Here is a 9,405-nt window from a genome sequence, read left to right as displayed (position 1 = left end):
TAGGGTTAGGGTTAGGGTTAGGGTTAGGGTTAGGGTTAGGGTTAGGGTTAGGGTTAGGGTTAGGGTTAGGGTTAGGGTTAGGGTTAGGGTTAGGGTTAGGGTTAGGGTTAGGGTTAGGGTTAGGGTTAGGGTTAGGGTTAGGGTTAGGGTTAGGGTTAGGGTTAGGGTTAGGGTTAGGGTTAGGGTTAGGGTTAGGGTTAGGGTTAGGGTTAGGGTTAGGGTTAGGGTTAGGGTTAGGGTTAGGGTTAGGGTTAGGGTTAGGGTTAGGGTTAGGGTTAGGGTTAGGGTTAGGGTTAGGGTTAGGGTTAGGGTTAGGGTTAGGGTTAGGGTTAGGGTTAGGGTTAGGGTTAGGGTTAGGGTTAGGGTTAGGGTTAGGGTTAGGGTTAGGGTTAGGGTTAGGGTTAGGGTTAGGGTTAGGGTTAGGGTTAGGGTTAGGGTTAGGGTTAGGGTTAGGGTTAGGGTTAGGGTTAGGGTTAGGGTTAGGGTTAGGGTTAGGGTTAGGGTTAGGGTTAGGGTTAGGGTTAGGGTTAGGGTTAGGGTTAGGGTTAGGGTTAGGGTTAGGGTTAGGGTTAGGGTTAGGGTTAGGGTTAGGGTTAGGGTTAGGGTTAGGGTTAGGGTTAGGGTTAGGGTTAGGGTTAGGGTTAGGGTTAGGGTTAGGGTTAGGGTTAGGGTTAGGGTTAGGGTTAGGGTTAGGGTTAGGGTTAGGGTTAGGGTTAGGGTTAGGGTTAGGGTTAGGGTTAGGGTTAGGGTTAGGGTTAGGGTTAGGGTTAGGGTTAGGGTTAGGGTTAGGGTTAGGGTTAGGGTTAGGGTTAGGGTTAGGGTTAGGGTTAGGGTTAGGGTTAGGGTTAGGGTTAGGGTTAGGGTTAGGGTTAGGGTTAGGGTTAGGGTTAGGGTTAGGGTTAGGGTTAGGGTTAGGGTTAGGGTTAGGGTTAGGGTTAGGGTTAGGGTTAGGGTTAGGGTTAGGGTTAGGGTTAGGGTTAGGGTTAGGGTTAGGGTTAGGGTTAGGGTTAGGGTTAGGGTTAGGGTTAGGGTTAGGGTTAGGGTTAGGGTTAGGGTTAGGGTTAGGGTTAGGGTTAGGGTTAGGGTTAGGGTTAGGGTTAGGGTTAGGGTTAGGGTTAGGGTTAGGGTTAGGGTTAGGGTTAGGGTTAGGGTTAGGGTTAGGGTTAGGGTTAGGGTTAGGGTTAGGGTTAGGGTTAGGGTTAGGGTTAGGGTTAGGGTTAGGGTTAGGGTTAGGGTTAGGGTTAGGGTTAGGGTTAGGGTTAGGGTTAGGGTTAGGGTTAGGGTTAGGGTTAGGGTTAGGGTTAGGGTTAGGGTTAGGGTTAGGGTTAGGGTTAGGGTTAGGGTTAGGGTTAGGGTTAGGGTTAGGGTTAGGGTTAGGGTTAGGGTTAGGGTTAGGGTTAGGGTTAGGGTTAGGGTTAGGGTTAGGGTTAGGGTTAGGGTTAGGGTTAGGGTTAGGGTTAGGGTTAGGGTTAGGGTTAGGGTTAGGGTTAGGGTTAGGGTTAGGGTTAGGGTTAGGGTTAGGGTTAGGGTTAGGGTTAGGGTTAGGGTTAGGGTTAGGGTTAGGGTTAGGGTTAGGGTTAGGGTTAGGGTTAGGGTTAGGGTTAGGGTTAGGGTTAGGGTTAGGGTTAGGGTTAGGGTTAGGGTTAGGGTTAGGGTTAGGGTTAGGGTTAGGGTTAGGGTTAGGGTTAGGGTTAGGGTTAGGGTTAGGGTTAGGGTTAGGGTTAGGGTTAGGGTTAGGGTTAGGGTTAGGGTTAGGGTTAGGGTTAGGGTTAGGGTTAGGGTTAGGGTTAGGGTTAGGGTTAGGGTTAGGGTTAGGGTTAGGGTTAGGGTTAGGGTTAGGGTTAGGGTTAGGGTTAGGGTTAGGGTTAGGGTTAGGGTTAGGGTTAGGGTTAGGGTTAGGGTTAGGGTTAGGGTTAGGGTTAGGGTTAGGGTTAGGGTTAGGGTTAGGGTTAGGGTTAGGGTTAGGGTTAGGGTTAGGGTTAGGGTTAGGGTTAGGGTTAGGGTTAGGGTTAGGGTTAGGGTTAGGGTTAGGGTTAGGGTTAGGGTTAGGGTTAGGGTTAGGGTTAGGGTTAGGGTTAGGGTTAGGGTTAGGGTTAGGGTTAGGGTTAGGGTTAGGGTTAGGGTTAGGGTTAGGGTTAGGGTTAGGGTTAGGGTTAGGGTTAGGGTTAGGGTTAGGGTTAGGGTTAGGGTTAGGGTTAGGGTTAGGGTTAGGGTTAGGGTTAGGGTTAGGGTTAGGGTTAGGGTTAGGGTTAGGGTTAGGGTTAGGGTTAGGGTTAGGGTTAGGGTTAGGGTTAGGGTTAGGGTTAGGGTTAGGGTTAGGGTTAGGGTTAGGGTTAGGGTTAGGGTTAGGGTTAGGGTTAGGGTTAGGGTTAGGGTTAGGGTTAGGGTTAGGGTTAGGGTTAGGGTTAGGGTTAGGGTTAGGGTTAGGGTTAGGGTTAGGGTTAGGGTTAGGGTTAGGGTTAGGGTTAGGGTTAGGGTTAGGGTTAGGGTTAGGGTTAGGGTTAGGGTTAGGGTTAGGGTTAGGGTTAGGGTTAGGGTTAGGGTTAGGGTTAGGGTTAGGGTTAGGGTTAGGGTTAGGGTTAGGGTTAGGGTTAGGGTTAGGGTTAGGGTTAGGGTTAGGGTTAGGGTTAGGGTTAGGGTTAGGGTTAGGGTTAGGGTTAGGGTTAGGGTTAGGGTTAGGGTTAGGGTTAGGGTTAGGGTTAGGGTTAGGGTTAGGGTTAGGGTTAGGGTTAGGGTTAGGGTTAGGGTTAGGGTTAGGGTTAGGGTTAGGGTTAGGGTTAGGGTTAGGGTTAGGGTTAGGGTTAGGGTTAGGGTTAGGGTTAGGGTTAGGGTTAGGGTTAGGGTTAGGGTTAGGGTTAGGGTTAGGGTTAGGGTTAGGGTTAGGGTTAGGGTTAGGGTTAGGGTTAGGGTTAGGGTTAGGGTTAGGGTTAGGGTTAGGGTTAGGGTTAGGGTTAGGGTTAGGGTTAGGGTTAGGGTTAGGGTTAGGGTTAGGGTTAGGGTTAGGGTTAGGGTTAGGGTTAGGGTTAGGGTTAGGGTTAGGGTTAGGGTTAGGGTTAGGGTTAGGGTTAGGGTTAGGGTTAGGGTTAGGGTTAGGGTTAGGGTTAGGGTTAGGGTTAGGGTTAGGGTTAGGGTTAGGGTTAGGGTTAGGGTTAGGGTTAGGGTTAGGGTTAGGGTTAGGGTTAGGGTTAGGGTTAGGGTTAGGGTTAGGGTTAGGGTTAGGGTTAGGGTTAGGGTTAGGGTTAGGGTTAGGGTTAGGGTTAGGGTTAGGGTTAGGGTTAGGGTTAGGGTTAGGGTTAGGGTTAGGGTTAGGGTTAGGGTTAGGGTTAGGGTTAGGGTTAGGGTTAGGGTTAGGGTTAGGGTTAGGGTTAGGGTTAGGGTTAGGGTTAGGGTTAGGGTTAGGGTTAGGGTTAGGGTTAGGGTTAGGGTTAGGGTTAGGGTTAGGGTTAGGGTTAGGGTTAGGGTTAGGGTTAGGGTTAGGGTTAGGGTTAGGGTTAGGGTTAGGGTTAGGGTTAGGGTTAGGGTTAGGGTTAGGGTTAGGGTTAGGGTTAGGGTTAGGGTTAGGGTTAGGGTTAGGGTTAGGGTTAGGGTTAGGGTTAGGGTTAGGGTTAGGGTTAGGGTTAGGGTTAGGGTTAGGGTTAGGGTTAGGGTTAGGGTTAGGGTTAGGGTTAGGGTTAGGGTTAGGGTTAGGGTTAGGGTTAGGGTTAGGGTTAGGGTTAGGGTTAGGGTTAGGGTTAGGGTTAGGGTTAGGGTTAGGGTTAGGGTTAGGGTTAGGGTTAGGGTTAGGGTTAGGGTTAGGGTTAGGGTTAGGGTTAGGGTTAGGGTTAGGGTTAGGGTTAGGGTTAGGGTTAGGGTTAGGGTTAGGGTTAGGGTTAGGGTTAGGGTTAGGGTTAGGGTTAGGGTTAGGGTTAGGGTTAGGGTTAGGGTTAGGGTTAGGGTTAGGGTTAGGGTTAGGGTTAGGGTTAGGGTTAGGGTTAGGGTTAGGGTTAGGGTTAGGGTTAGGGTTAGGGTTAGGGTTAGGGTTAGGGTTAGGGTTAGGGTTAGGGTTAGGGTTAGGGTTAGGGTTAGGGTTAGGGTTAGGGTTAGGGTTAGGGTTAGGGTTAGGGTTAGGGTTAGGGTTAGGGTTAGGGTTAGGGTTAGGGTTAGGGTTAGGGTTAGGGTTAGGGTTAGGGTTAGGGTTAGGGTTAGGGTTAGGGTTAGGGTTAGGGTTAGGGTTAGGGTTAGGGTTAGGGTTAGGGTTAGGGTTAGGGTTAGGGTTAGGGTTAGGGTTAGGGTTAGGGTTAGGGTTAGGGTTAGGGTTAGGGTTAGGGTTAGGGTTAGGGTTAGGGTTAGGGTTAGGGTTAGGGTTAGGGTTAGGGTTAGGGTTAGGGTTAGGGTTAGGGTTAGGGTTAGGGTTAGGGTTAGGGTTAGGGTTAGGGTTAGGGTTAGGGTTAGGGTTAGGGTTAGGGTTAGGGTTAGGGTTAGGGTTAGGGTTAGGGTTAGGGTTAGGGTTAGGGTTAGGGTTAGGGTTAGGGTTAGGGTTAGGGTTAGGGTTAGGGTTAGGGTTAGGGTTAGGGTTAGGGTTAGGGTTAGGGTTAGGGTTAGGGTTAGGGTTAGGGTTAGGGTTAGGGTTAGGGTTAGGGTTAGGGTTAGGGTTAGGGTTAGGGTTAGGGTTAGGGTTAGGGTTAGGGTTAGGGTTAGGGTTAGGGTTAGGGTTAGGGTTAGGGTTAGGGTTAGGGTTAGGGTTAGGGTTAGGGTTAGGGTTAGGGTTAGGGTTAGGGTTAGGGTTAGGGTTAGGGTTAGGGTTAGGGTTAGGGTTAGGGTTAGGGTTAGGGTTAGGGTTAGGGTTAGGGTTAGGGTTAGGGTTAGGGTTAGGGTTAGGGTTAGGGTTAGGGTTAGGGTTAGGGTTAGGGTTAGGGTTAGGGTTAGGGTTAGGGTTAGGGTTAGGGTTAGGGTTAGGGTTAGGGTTAGGGTTAGGGTTAGGGTTAGGGTTAGGGTTAGGGTTAGGGTTAGGGTTAGGGTTAGGGTTAGGGTTAGGGTTAGGGTTAGGGTTAGGGTTAGGGTTAGGGTTAGGGTTAGGGTTAGGGTTAGGGTTAGGGTTAGGGTTAGGGTTAGGGTTAGGGTTAGGGTTAGGGTTAGGGTTAGGGTTAGGGTTAGGGTTAGGGTTAGGGTTAGGGTTAGGGTTAGGGTTAGGGTTAGGGTTAGGGTTAGGGTTAGGGTTAGGGTTAGGGTTAGGGTTAGGGTTAGGGTTAGGGTTAGGGTTAGGGTTAGGGTTAGGGTTAGGGTTAGGGTTAGGGTTAGGGTTAGGGTTAGGGTTAGGGTTAGGGTTAGGGTTAGGGTTAGGGTTAGGGTTAGGGTTAGGGTTAGGGTTAGGGTTAGGGTTAGGGTTAGGGTTAGGGTTAGGGTTAGGGTTAGGGTTAGGGTTAGGGTTAGGGTTAGGGTTAGGGTTAGGGTTAGGGTTAGGGTTAGGGTTAGGGTTAGGGTTAGGGTTAGGGTTAGGGTTAGGGTTAGGGTTAGGGTTAGGGTTAGGGTTAGGGTTAGGGTTAGGGTTAGGGTTAGGGTTAGGGTTAGGGTTAGGGTTAGGGTTAGGGTTAGGGTTAGGGTTAGGGTTAGGGTTAGGGTTAGGGTTAGGGTTAGGGTTAGGGTTAGGGTTAGGGTTAGGGTTAGGGTTAGGGTTAGGGTTAGGGTTAGGGTTAGGGTTAGGGTTAGGGTTAGGGTTAGGGTTAGGGTTAGGGTTAGGGTTAGGGTTAGGGTTAGGGTTAGGGTTAGGGTTAGGGTTAGGGTTAGGGTTAGGGTTAGGGTTAGGGTTAGGGTTAGGGTTAGGGTTAGGGTTAGGGTTAGGGTTAGGGTTAGGGTTAGGGTTAGGGTTAGGGTTAGGGTTAGGGTTAGGGTTAGGGTTAGGGTTAGGGTTAGGGTTAGGGTTAGGGTTAGGGTTAGGGTTAGGGTTAGGGTTAGGGTTAGGGTTAGGGTTAGGGTTAGGGTTAGGGTTAGGGTTAGGGTTAGGGTTAGGGTTAGGGTTAGGGTTAGGGTTAGGGTTAGGGTTAGGGTTAGGGTTAGGGTTAGGGTTAGGGTTAGGGTTAGGGTTAGGGTTAGGGTTAGGGTTAGGGTTAGGGTTAGGGTTAGGGTTAGGGTTAGGGTTAGGGTTAGGGTTAGGGTTAGGGTTAGGGTTAGGGTTAGGGTTAGGGTTAGGGTTAGGGTTAGGGTTAGGGTTAGGGTTAGGGTTAGGGTTAGGGTTAGGGTTAGGGTTAGGGTTAGGGTTAGGGTTAGGGTTAGGGTTAGGGTTAGGGTTAGGGTTAGGGTTAGGGTTAGGGTTAGGGTTAGGGTTAGGGTTAGGGTTAGGGTTAGGGTTAGGGTTAGGGTTAGGGTTAGGGTTAGGGTTAGGGTTAGGGTTAGGGTTAGGGTTAGGGTTAGGGTTAGGGTTAGGGTTAGGGTTAGGGTTAGGGTTAGGGTTAGGGTTAGGGTTAGGGTTAGGGTTAGGGTTAGGGTTAGGGTTAGGGTTAGGGTTAGGGTTAGGGTTAGGGTTAGGGTTAGGGTTAGGGTTAGGGTTAGGGTTAGGGTTAGGGTTAGGGTTAGGGTTAGGGTTAGGGTTAGGGTTAGGGTTAGGGTTAGGGTTAGGGTTAGGGTTAGGGTTAGGGTTAGGGTTAGGGTTAGGGTTAGGGTTAGGGTTAGGGTTAGGGTTAGGGTTAGGGTTAGGGTTAGGGTTAGGGTTAGGGTTAGGGTTAGGGTTAGGGTTAGGGTTAGGGTTAGGGTTAGGGTTAGGGTTAGGGTTAGGGTTAGGGTTAGGGTTAGGGTTAGGGTTAGGGTTAGGGTTAGGGTTAGGGTTAGGGTTAGGGTTAGGGTTAGGGTTAGGGTTAGGGTTAGGGTTAGGGTTAGGGTTAGGGTTAGGGTTAGGGTTAGGGTTAGGGTTAGGGTTAGGGTTAGGGTTAGGGTTAGGGTTAGGGTTAGGGTTAGGGTTAGGGTTAGGGTTAGGGTTAGGGTTAGGGTTAGGGTTAGGGTTAGGGTTAGGGTTAGGGTTAGGGTTAGGGTTAGGGTTAGGGTTAGGGTTAGGGTTAGGGTTAGGGTTAGGGTTAGGGTTAGGGTTAGGGTTAGGGTTAGGGTTAGGGTTAGGGTTAGGGTTAGGGTTAGGGTTAGGGTTAGGGTTAGGGTTAGGGTTAGGGTTAGGGTTAGGGTTAGGGTTAGGGTTAGGGTTAGGGTTAGGGTTAGGGTTAGGGTTAGGGTTAGGGTTAGGGTTAGGGTTAGGGTTAGGGTTAGGGTTAGGGTTAGGGTTAGGGTTAGGGTTAGGGTTAGGGTTAGGGTTAGGGTTAGGGTTAGGGTTAGGGTTAGGGTTAGGGTTAGGGTTAGGGTTAGGGTTAGGGTTAGGGTTAGGGTTAGGGTTAGGGTTAGGGTTAGGGTTAGGGTTAGGGTTAGGGTTAGGGTTAGGGTTAGGGTTAGGGTTAGGGTTAGGGTTAGGGTTAGGGTTAGGGTTAGGGTTAGGGTTAGGGTTAGGGTTAGGGTTAGGGTTAGGGTTAGGGTTAGGGTTAGGGTTAGGGTTAGGGTTAGGGTTAGGGTTAGGGTTAGGGTTAGGGTTAGGGTTAGGGTTAGGGTTAGGGTTAGGGTTAGGGTTAGGGTTAGGGTTAGGGTTAGGGTTAGGGTTAGGGTTAGGGTTAGGGTTAGGGTTAGGGTTAGGGTTAGGGTTAGGGTTAGGGTTAGGGTTAGGGTTAGGGTTAGGGTTAGGGTTAGGGTTAGGGTTAGGGTTAGGGTTAGGGTTAGGGTTAGGGTTAGGGTTAGGGTTAGGGTTAGGGTTAGGGTTAGGGTTAGGGTTAGGGTTAGGGTTAGGGTTAGGGTTAGGGTTAGGGTTAGGGTTAGGGTTAGGGTTAGGGTTAGGGTTAGGGTTAGGGTTAGGGTTAGGGTTAGGGTTAGGGTTAGGGTTAGGGTTAGGGTTAGGGTTAGGGTTAGGGTTAGGGTTAGGGTTAGGGTTAGGGTTAGGGTTAGGGTTAGGGTTAGGGTTAGGGTTAGGGTTAGGGTTAGGGTTAGGGTTAGGGTTAGGGTTAGGGTTAGGGTTAGGGTTAGGGTTAGGGTTAGGGTTAGGGTTAGGGTTAGGGTTAGGGTTAGGGTTAGGGTTAGGGTTAGGGTTAGGGTTAGGGTTAGGGTTAGGGTTAGGGTTAGGGTTAGGGTTAGGGTTAGGGTTAGGGTTAGGGTTAGGGTTAGGGTTAGGGTTAGGGTTAGGGTTAGGGTTAGGGTTAGGGTTAGGGTTAGGGTTAGGGTTAGGGTTAGGGTTAGGGTTAGGGTTAGGGTTAGGGTTAGGGTTAGGGTTAGGGTTAGGGTTAGGGTTAGGGTTAGGGTTAGGGTTAGGGTTAGGGTTAGGGTTAGGGTTAGGGTTAGGGTTAGGGTTAGGGTTAGGGTTAGGGTTAGGGTTAGGGTTAGGGTTAGGGTTAGGGTTAGGGTTAGGGTTAGGGTTAGGGTTAGGGTTAGGGTTAGGGTTAGGGTTAGGGTTAGGGTTAGGGTTAGGGTTAGGGTTAGGGTTAGGGTTAGGGTTAGGGTTAGGGTTAGGGTTAGGGTTAGGGTTAGGGTTAGGGTTAGGGTTAGGGTTAGGGTTAGGGTTAGGGTTAGGGTTAGGGTTAGGGTTAGGGTTAGGGTTAGGGTTAGGGTTAGGGTTAGGGTTAGGGTTAGGGTTAGGGTTAGGGTTAGGGTTAGGGTTAGGGTTAGGGTTAGGGTTAGGGTTAGGGTTAGGGTTAGGGTTAGGGTTAGGGTTAGGGTTAGGGTTAGGGTTAGGGTTAGGGTTAGGGTTAGGGTTAGGGTTAGGGTTAGGGTTAGGGTTAGGGTTAGGGTTAGGGTTAGGGTTAGGGTTAGGGTTAGGGTTAGGGTTAGGGTTAGGGTTAGGGTTAGGGTTAGGGTTAGGGTTAGGGTTAGGGTTAGGGTTAGGGTTAGGGTTAGGGTTAGGGTTAGGGTTAGGGTTAGGGTTAGGGTTAGGGTTAGGGTTAGGGTTAGGGTTAGGGTTAGGGTTAGGGTTAGGGTTAGGGTTAGGGTTAGGGTTAGGGTTAGGGTTAGGGTTAGGGTTAGGGTTAGGGTTAGGGTTAGGGTTAGGGTTAGGGTTAGGGTTAGGGTTAGGGTTAGGGTTAGGGTTAGCGTTAGGGTTAGCGTTAGGGTTAGGGTTAGGGTTAGGGTTAGGGTTAGGGTTAGGGTTAGGGTTAGGGTTAGGGTTAGGGTTAGGGTTAGGGTTAGGGTTAGGGTTAGGGTTAGGGTTAGGGTTAGGGTTAGGGTTAGGGTTAGGGTTAGGGTTAGGGTTAGGGTTAGGGTTAGGGTTAGGGTTAGGGTTAGGGTTAGGGTTAGGGTTAGGGTTAGGGTTAGGGTTAGGGTTAGGGTTAGGGTTAGGGTTAGGGTTAGGGTTAGGGTTAGGGTTAGGGTTAGGGTTAGGGTTAGGGTTAGGGTTAGGGTTAGGGTTAGGGTTAG

This window comes from Perna viridis, chromosome 14 (genome assembly GCF_037379345.1).
Source record: "Perna viridis isolate PV_CMFRI_1.1 ecotype Kerala chromosome 14, ASM3737934v1, whole genome shotgun sequence".
NCBI classification, from domain to species: Eukaryota; Metazoa; Mollusca; class Bivalvia; order Mytilida; family Mytilidae; genus Perna; species Perna viridis.
This window is presented reverse-complemented; position numbering follows the sequence as displayed.